The sequence below is a fragment of the Arachis stenosperma genome, chromosome 2 (genome assembly GCF_014773155.1).
Source record: "Arachis stenosperma cultivar V10309 chromosome 2, arast.V10309.gnm1.PFL2, whole genome shotgun sequence".
In the NCBI taxonomy this organism is placed as follows: Eukaryota; Viridiplantae; Streptophyta; class Magnoliopsida; order Fabales; family Fabaceae; genus Arachis; species Arachis stenosperma.
The window spans coordinates 49,842,513-49,853,175 of NC_080378.1; the positions used below are offsets into that span (position 1 = coordinate 49,842,513).

At 36.7% G+C, this 10,663-nt stretch overlaps 1 non-coding gene across 1 annotated transcript; it reads right to left on the reverse strand.

Annotated features, from left to right (window-relative positions):
- Positions 1-267: 267 nt before the first annotated feature.
- Positions 268-375, reverse strand: LOC130964372 (small nucleolar RNA R71). Its single transcript, XR_009080469.1, has one exon. It is a non-coding gene; the product is annotated as a small nucleolar RNA R71 (small nucleolar RNA).
- Between the last annotated feature and the right edge of the window lie 10,288 nt (positions 376-10,663).

Consider the following 10,663-nt stretch of genomic DNA (forward strand, 5'->3'; position numbering starts at 1 on the left):
TTAGTTTCTCTAATACAACAGAATTGCAAGTTCCATGGACTTCCATTGGAAGATCCTCATCAGTTTTTAGCTGAATTCTTGCAAATCTGTGACACTGTCAAGACTAGTGGGGTTGACCCTGAGGTCTACAGACTTATGCTATTCCCTTTTGCTGTAAGAGACAGAGCTAGGATATGGTTGGACTCACAACCTAAAGAAAGCCTGAACTCTTGGGAAAAGCTAGTCAATGCCTTCTTGGCAAAGTTCTTTCCACCTCAAAAATTGAGTAAGCTTAGAGTGGAAGTCCAAACCTTCAGACAGAAGGAAGGAGAATCCCTCTATGAAGCTTGGGAAAGATACAAACAATTGATCAGAAAGTGTCCCTCTGATATGCTTGCTGAATGGAGCATCATAGGTATTTTCTATGATGGTCTGTCTGAACTGTCCAAGATGTCTTTGGATAGCTCTGTTGGAGGATCTCTTCATCTGAAGAAGACGCCTACAGAAGCTCAAGAACTAATTGAAATGGTTGCAAATAACCAATTCATGTACACTTCTGAAAAGAATCCTGTGAACAATGGGACAAATCAGAAGAAAGGAGTTCTTGAGATTGATACTCTAAATGCCATATTGGCTCAGAACAAGATATTGACTCAGCAAGTCAATTTGATTTCTCAAAGTCTGTCTGGAATGCAAGCTGCACCAGGCAGTACTAAGGATGCTTCATCTGAAGAAGAAGCTTATGATCCTGAGAACCCTTCAATGGAAAAGGTGAATTACATGGGAGAACCCTATGGAAACACCTATAATTCTTCATGGAGAAATCATCCAAATCTCTCATGGAAGGATCAACAGAGACCTCAACAAGGTTTCAACAATAATAATGGTGGAAGAAACAGGTTTAGCAATGGCAAGCCTTTTCCATCATCTTCTCAGCAACAGACAGAGAATTCTAAGCAGAGCCACTCTGACTTAGCAACCATGGTCTCTGATCTAATCAAAACCACTCAAAGTTTCATGACTGAAACAAGGTCCTCCATTAGGAATTTGGAGGCACAAGTGGGACAGTTGAGCAAGAAAATTACTGAACTCCCTCCTAGTACTCTTTCAAGCAATACAGAAGAGAATCCAAAAGGAGAATGTAAGGCCATCAACATGGCCGAACTTGGAGAGGATGAAGAGGCAGTGAGCGCCACTGAGGAAGACCTCAATGGACGTCCACTGGCCTCCAATGAGTTCCCTAATGAGGAACCATGGGAATCTGAGGCTCACATTGAGACCATAGAGATTCCATTAGATTTACTTCTGCCATTCATGAGCTCTGATGAGTATTCTTCCTCTGAAGAGGATGAATATGTCACTGAAGAGCAATTTGCTAAATACCTTGGAGCAATCATGAAGCTAAACGACAAGTTATTTGGTAATGAGACTTGGGAGAACGAACCTCCTTTGCTCACCAAAGAACTGGATGACTTGTCTAGGCAGAAATTACCTCAAAAGAGACAAGATCCTGGGAAGTTTTCAATACCTTGTACCATAGGCACCATGACCTTTAAGAAGGCTCTGTGTGACCTAGGGTCAAGCATAAACCTCATGCCTCTCTCTGTAATGGAGAAGCTAGGGATCTTTGAGGTGCAAGCTGCAAGAATCTCACTAGAGATGGCAGATAACTCAAGAAAACAAGCTTATGGACTTGTAGAGGATGTTTTGGTAAAGATTGAAGACCATTACATCCCTGCTGATTTCATAGTCCTAGAGACTGGGAAGTGCATGGATGAATCCATCATCCTTGGCAGACCCTTCCTAGCCACAGCAAAGGCTGTGATTGATATGGACAGAGGAGAATTGATCATTCAAATGAATGAAGAATCCTTTGTGTTTAAGGCTCAAGGATATCCCTCTGTCACCATGGAGAGGAAGCATGAAGAGCTTCTCTCAAAACAGAGCCAAATAGAGCCCCCACAGTCAAACTCTAAGTTTGGTGTTGGGAGGCCACAACCAACTTCTAAGTTTGGTGTTGAACCCCCACATTCAAACTCTAAGTTTGGTGTTGGGAGGTTCCAACATTGCTCTGAGCATTTGTGAGGCTCCATGAGAGCCCACTGTCAAGCTACTGACATTAAAGAAGTGCTTATTGGGAGGCAACCCAATGTTATATTTATCTATTTTCCTTTGTTATTTTATGTTTTCTGTAGGTTGATGATCATGGAAAGTCACAAAATCAATTAAAAAAAGCAAAAACAGAATGAAAAATAGAAAGAAAAACAGCACACCCTGGAGGAAGAACCTGCTGGCGTTTAAACGCCAGTAAGGGGCAGCATATGGGCGTTTAACGCCCAGTCTAGCACTATTCTGGGCGTTTAACGCCAGAAAGGGGCACCAGATTGGCGTTAAACGCCAGGAAAGGGCAAGAAGCTGGCGTTAAATGCCAGAAATGGGCACCAGCCTGGCGTTTAAGGCCAGAATTGGCACAGAGAGCAATTTCGCTTGCCACTTGGTGCAGGGATGACTTTTCCTTGACACCTCAGGATCTGTGGACCCCACAGGATCCCCACCTACCCCACCACCCTCTCTTCTTCTTCACCCATTCACCAATCACCTCAACCACTCTTCCCCAAAAAACCCCTCACCTATCAAATCCCATCTTTCTCTTCACCACTCACATCCATCCTTCATAAAACCCACTTACCTCACCATTCAAATTCAAACCACTTTTCCTCCCAAACCCACCCATTCATAACCGAACCCTATCCCTCCCTCCACTATATAAAGCATCTTCCATAACCATTTATCACAAGGCCAATCCTAAACAACTTTCACCCCTCATGGGAGATGGAGAGATTCATCTCAAGGGTGCATCAAGACCACTTCTATGAAGTTGTGGCCTTGAAGAAGGTGATCCCCGAGGTCCCTTTTAAACTCAAAAAGAGTGAATATCCGGAGATCCGACATGAGATTCGAAGAAGAGGTTGGGAAGTTCTTACCAACCCTATTCAACAAGTCGAAATCTTAATGGTTCAAGAGTTCTATGCCAATGCATGGATCACCAAGAACCATGATCAAAGTGTGAACCCGGACCCAAAAAATTGGCTTACAATGGTTCGGGGGAAATACTTAGATTTTAGTCCGGAAAATGTAAGGTTGGCATTCAACTTGCCCATGATGCAAGGAGATGAACACCCTTACACTAGAAGGGTCAACTTTGATCAAAGGTTGGACCAAGTCCTCATAGAAATCTGTGAAGAGGGCGCCCAATGGAAAAGAGATTCAAGAGGGAAGCCGGTTCAATTGAGAAGGCATGACCTTAAGCCCGTAGCTAGGGGATGGTTGGAGTTTATCCAATGCTCAATCATTCCCACTAGCAACCGGTCTGAAGTTACTCTAGACCGGGCTATCATGATCCATAGTATCATGATTGGAGAAGAAGTAGAAGTTCATGAGGTTATAGCTCAAGAACTTTATAAGGTGGCGGACAAGTCCTCTACCTTGGCAAGGTTAGCCTTTCCTCATCTCATTTGTCACCTCTGTTATTCAGTTGGAATTGACATAAAGGGAGACATCCCCATTGATAAGGACAAGCCCATCACTAAGAAAAGGATGGAGCAAACAAGAGATCCCACTCATCATGAAATCCCTGAGATGCCTCAAGGGATGCACTTTCCTCCACAAAACTATTGGGAGCAAATCAACACCTCCCTAGGAGAATTGAGTTCTAACATGGGACAACTAAGGGTGGAGCACCAAGAACATTCCATTCTCCTCCATGAAATTAGAGAAGATCAAAGAATCATGAGAGAGGAGCAACAAAGGCAAGGAAGAGACATTGAGGAGCTCAAGCACTCCATAAGATCTTCAAGAGGAAGAACAAGCCGCCATCACTAAGGTGGACCCGTTCTTTAATTTCCTTGTTCTTTATTTTTATGTTTTTCGAAAAATCATGCTTATGTTTATCTATGTTTGTGTCTTGTGATCATTAGTGTCTTAGTGTCTATGCCTTAAAGTTATGAATGTCCTATGAATCCATCACCTTTCTTAAATGAAAAATGTTCTTAATTGAAAAAGAGAAGAATTGCATGGATTTTAAATTTTATAACAGATTAATTATTTTGATGTGGTGGCAATACTTTTGTTTTCTGAATGTATGCTTAAACAGTGCATATGTCTTTTGAATTTGTTGTTCATGAATGGTTGGCTCTTGAAAGAATGATGAAAAAGGAGACATGTTACTGAGGATCTGAAAAATCATAAAAATGATTCTTGAAGCAAGAAAAAGCAGTGAATACAAAAAAAAAACGAAAAAAAGGGAGAAAGAGAAAAAGAAAGAAAAAGAAAGAAATAAAGTTGTGATCCAAGGCAAAAAGAGTGTGCTTAAGAACCCTGGACACCTCTAATTGGGGACTCTAGCAAAGCTGAGTCACAATCTGAAAAGGTTCACCCAATTATGTGTCTGTGGCATGTATGTATCCGGTGGTAATACTGGAAGACAGAGTGCTTTGGGCCACGGCCAAGACTCATAAAGTAACTGTGTTCAAGAATCATCATACTTAACTAGGAGAATCAATGACACTATCTAGATTCTGAGTTTCTATAGAAGCCAATCATTCTGAATTTCAAAGGATAGAGTGAGATGCCAAAACTGTTCAGAGACAAAAAGCTAAAAGCCCCGCTCATCTAATTAATACTGATCTTCATAGATGTTTTTGGAATTCATTGCATATTCCCTTCTCTTTATCTTATTTGATTTTCAGTTACTTGGGGACAAGCAACAATTTAAGTTTGGTGTTGTGATGAGCGGATAATTTATACGCTTTTTGGCATTGTTTTTAGTATGTTTTTAGTATGTTTTAGTTAGTTTTTATTATATTTTTATTAGTTTTTAGTTAAAATTCACTTTTCTGGACTTTACTATGAGTTTGTGTGTTTTTCTGTGATTTCAGGTATTTTCTGGCTGAAATTGAGGGACTTGAGCAAAAATCTGATTCAGAGACTGAAAAGGACTGCAGATGTTGTTGGATTCTGACCTCCTTGCACTCGAAGTTGATTTTCTGGAGCTACAGAAGCCCAATTGGCGCGCTCTCAATGGCGTTGGAAAGTAGACATCCTGGGCTTTCCAGCAATGTATAATTGTCCATACTTTTTCCGATATTTGATGGCCCAAACCGGCGTTCCAAATCAGCTTAAAATTGCCCGGCATTAAACGCCGGAACTGGCACAAGAATGGGAGTTAAACGCCCAAACTGGCACAAAAGCTGGCGTTTAACTCCAAGAAAAGTCTCTACACGAAAATGCTTCAATGATCAGCCCAAGCACACACCAAGTGGGCCCAGAAGTGGATTTTTATGTCATTTACTCATTTCTGTAAATCCTAGGCTATTAGTACTCTACAAATAGGACCTTTTACTATTGTATTTTCATCTTTAGATCTTTGAATCTTTGGATCTTTGATCATCTTGAGATCTTTGAGTCTTTTGATCACGTATTGGGGGCTGGCCTCACGGCCATGCCTGAACCTTGTTCTTATGTATTTTCAACGGTGGAGTTTCTACACACCATAGATTAAGGTGTGGAGCTCTGCTGTACCTCGAGTATTAATGCAATTACTATTGTTCTTCTATTCAATTCAGCTTGTTCTTATTCCAAGATATTCATTCGCACTCAAGAACTTAATGAATGTGATGATTATGTGATGCTCATCATCATTCTCACTTATGAACGCGTGCCTGACAACCACTCCTGTTCTACAAGTAAACAAGGCTTGAATGTTTATCTCTTGGATTCCTTAATCGGAATCTTCGTGGTATAAGCTAGAATTGATGGCGGCATTCAAGAGAATCCGGAAGGTCTAAACCTTGTCTGTGGTATTCTGAGTAGGATTCAATGATTGAATGACTATGACGAGCTTCAAACTCCTGAAGGCTGGGCGTTAGTGACAGACGCAAAAGAATCAATGGATTCTATTCCAACCTGATTGAGAACCGACAGATGATTAGCCGTGCCATGACAGGGTGCGTTGAACATTTTCACTGAGAGGACGGGACTGTAGCCACTGACAACGGTGATGCCCAACATACAGCTTGCCATGGAAAGGAGTAAGAAGGATTGGATGAAGACAGTAGGAAAGCAGAGAGACGGAAGGGACAAAGCATCTCCATTTGCTTATCTGAAATTCTCACCAATGAATTACATAAGTATCTCTATCTTTATGCTTTATTCATATATCATTCATGACCATTTGAATCTGCCTGACTGAGATTTACAAGGTGACCATAGCTTGCTTCATACCAACAATATCCGTGGGATCGACCCTTACTCGCGTAAGGTTTATTACTTGGACGACCCAGTGCACTTACTGGTTAGTTGTGCGAAGTTGTGAAATTATGTTTAGACCATGGTATTGAGCACCAAGTATTTGGAGTCATTATCGGGGACTGTTGAGTTGTGAAAAGAATGAATCACAATTTCGTGCACCATAATTCTAGAAGTCCGATGAAGAAATAAACTCAAAAACAGAGTTATAAAAGCGCAATCATTCACACGAAGCTAAAAGCAATAAGGCACAAGATATAGATACAAAATAGCAAGGTATATGTAGATATATGAGTATAATAGTTATAGAGTACTAGCCGCAGCTCGTGGAGTTTAGGTCGACTAGTTATATAAAGACATACAGAGTTCTGAAAGCTAAAATAGCATATACATCATTTCTCTCAAAGTTAAGGCAAATAAAATACAAAAGTGAGAGTACTAAAAGATAATATCCAGAAGACTCCAAAATATGATAAAGATCCTCCGCCTTGTTTAGAATGTAAATGGTGATCCGTTTTATAATTGATCATATGTTATACTCTCACTTGTGCTAGTTACCCATATATGCCTTTTCATTTTTACACTATTGAGCAGCCCTCTATTCTGCATGATTTAGGTTATAACCCTTGATATGGGACTGCTTGTAGCTGGGACTAAATATCATGGAGAATTTGAAGAGAGGCTGAAGAAACTAATGGAGGAAATCAAACAGAGTGATGAGATAATACTATTTATTGATGAAGTCTACACTCTGATTGGAGCAGGAGCAGCTGAAGGGGCGATTGATGCTGCAAACATATTAAAACCAGCTCTTGCTAGAGGGGAATCGCAGGTAGTCATTTTCCTTAACAAGTTGAAAAAGGAGGCTACTTGATTGTCTGACATTGACAATAATTTAATATTTCAGATATCTCAGATGCAATTAGCATAGAACTTAAACTGTCATTTCATACAATAATAGTAATTTTGAAGCTGAAAATGGTGCTGGGGCATACAGGTTAAAATCTTTAATGAAATCCTTTTAAATAATTTTCTGATTGGTGCAGGCATATGAATCTTTAATGAAAGTTTTTTCTGAAGTCTGAACATAACAAGGTAATATTTATACCAACTGATTTTATTTTTTTAAATAAAAAAGTGTTTTTATTTTCCTAACAATTTATCTCGTTCAGTTTGGCAATCTTCCATATGGATTCCAAGCAAATACCTGGCTTGTCCCTCCATCTATTGCCGAGTCACCTTCAAACTTTTCTGCCCTTCCTGCTGAGGACGAAAGCTGGGGTGGTAATGGTGGTGGCCAAGGTAGAAATGGTGAATATGAGCTTAGACAATGGACTTTAGATTTTGCAATATTGGCTTCTCTTCCCTGCAAAACTGAAGAGGAGAGAGTGGTCAGAGATAGAAAAGCTTTCCTACTGCACAGTCAATTTGTTGATACCTCGATATTCATGGCCATCAAGGCAATACAGCATGTCATGGAATCCAATATAAAGAACGAATCAAATTCTCCAAGTTCAATTCTGCATGAAGAGCGCATAGGAGACTTGTCAGTTGTTATCAAATGCGATATTCGCAATGGAAATAGAGTTTAAGTGTTATAAGTATTTTTTTTTCATCTTATTTGCATCACGAAGTAAACTTGTACAATGATTATTGATTAATAAAAGAGTATAAAAATTTTATTTTGTGAATTTGTGAATTTAATGAAATATTTTATGTTATAGTAATTAATTTTAGTATATTTATATTGTGTATAATATAAAATAAAAAATAGTATAATATAACTAAAAAAATATTACTAAAGATCTTTTATAACATTTTTTAAGTGTTACAAAAAATATTTACGGTAATATTTTTCTAAGTGTTACAAAAAATATCTATGGTAACATTTTTCTAAAAGTTACATAAAATATCTATTGTAATATTTTTTAAGTGTTACAAAAAATATCTATGGTAACATTATTTTAAGTGTTACAAAAATTATCTATTGTAACATTTTTACTAAATGTTATTAAATCTTTAAAAAAATGTTAGTAAAACTCTTTAGTAACATAGGATATATTTAACATTTATTAAAATGTTACTAATATACATAGGTAACATTTTAATATAATTTGGTAACATTTTTTAAATGTTAGTAAAAGTCAATTATGTAATAGTGATTCCTGGCGTTCAATGCCCATAGAGGAGTAGCTGGCATCCAACGTCCATTCAGGGGTCTAAAGCTGGCGTTGGACGCCTAAAAGGGAGCATTAGCTCGTGGCTTTACTCAAGTTCAGTCCAAACACTTACGAAGTAGGCCCGAAAAATAGATTTTCACACTGCAAGAATAATTTATTATTAAGTCTTTGCTATAACAAAATAATTGAATGTTCATATTAAGTCTTTGCTATAACAAAAATAATGTTAAAAAATAAAATATCATTTTTAGATATATTCTTATAAGGAATTAATTAAAAAAAACTTATAAATAATAAAGACTTAATTACAAATAAAAACAAATTACAATTATATAAAAAATAACAAATTTTCATTTACTTGTCCTTTTTCATAGTGTCGAATAAATAACATAATACATAAAAGATAATATGCTTAATCTTATAAAAGTTTTAAAATTGATGCATTAATTTTATTTAGGTCATTGATATATTTAAGAAAAATAATTAGAAATTTGAAACTATCCTCTTAATTTCAAAATTTTAAAATTTTTTATTCATATTTTAAAGTGAAAACATGTGTTTCAAAAATTTATGCTCAAAAAGAAAGCAATTGTCTTTTATATACTTTTTATAATCTATCACAAAAACCAAACAATTAGAGCTTTCTTTAATTTAAAAAAGAAACTTTGATATATGATGACAATATAGTCTAGTTTACAATCAAGCCATTAATATTATTTGCAATCTTTTTTAAATTAATCCCTATAAATATACATCTAGAAATATTTTATTTCTTTTAACTTCCTTTTAACCGCTATAAAATATGAAACTGAATTATAAATTTATAAAATATAAGAATCTATTTATAAATTTGACAAAATTATACTATCTTCGTATTAATTCTTGAAATTAACATATGCATATTCTCTTTAAGAGAATGGTTATTAGGGGTATAAATAATCTTTAACCAAATTTTTAACTAGATGGAAAAAAGCTCTTCTTTTTTCTTTTTTCATCTGTTTCTTTTAACACAAAAAATAATATATATATATATATATATATATATATATATATTATATGTTTTTAAAATAATATAAAATATTTTCAAATCAACATAGAAATTCTAGTAAAATAATGCAAAAATTCTGACAAAATAAAAAAGAAATTCTACGAAAACAACATAAAAAAATTTAGTTAAAAGATACAGCAACACACAAATTCTACATTTTTTTTGGTATTATTTTCTTTTTTCTCAAAAAACTCCATTCCTTTTTTCTTTTCAAAATTTTCTCCTGAATTCTTCATCCCGTTCTCTTTCTCTTGATCTATAAATATGAGTATGACGACAAACCCAATGCTACCTTTACCCAATTCAAATTCAAAAGTCAAAATGCTCAATGTTTCTAATTTTCAATTTGCCAAATTTAAGAAGAAGAATAAAAAGGAAAAAAAGATGTTGCTCAAAAGAAGTATTAGTTCTATGATGTTTTAGAATATATTTGACGATTAACAAATTTAAATATAATTTAATAATTTTATTAATGTTATATCTAATATTTAGTTAAGTGTGTTGATATATTAAGAAATTTTTCTTAAGTAATAAAAATAAACAAAATGTGTTCTTAACTTGAGAAAACCAAAATTTAAATGAAAACAACTTCATCAAAAGCTAAGTTGAGTATCTGACTATCTCAAAAATTGACTAACTAGCTTTAAAGTGAGATTGCACACCTAAAAAATTTAACTATTTTACTTTCATTTACAAAATAATTAATTGAAAGCGAAAAATTACTTATTTAAAAAAAAAGTATCTTTGCTTTTAACATTCAAATTTAAAACATATTCAAAATGTCGGAAATTATTTTCTTTATGGAGGTAGTGATGGTGAATTGGCCGGATATTGGCTAAGGAGGGGAATTACCGGTGGGTGGAGCTCACCATCAACACGTTGGGGGCGTGGTGGCTGAGCAGGAGAGCCATGTGGCAGCATGCCGGGGGCGTGGTGGCTGGGATGGAACGCCATGTGGCAGCACGCCGGGGGCGTGGTGGCTGAGATGGAACGCCAGGTGGCAGCACGCCGGGGGCGTGGTGAGTCACCACGCAAGGGGCGTGGTACGTCGAGGCCCGTGAGGCTTGGCAGAGCTGCGCGGAGTCCCAATGCACCTGCTGCACCACGCGGGGGGCGTGTTGCAGTCCTGCCTGCATGCAGGAGACAGCCC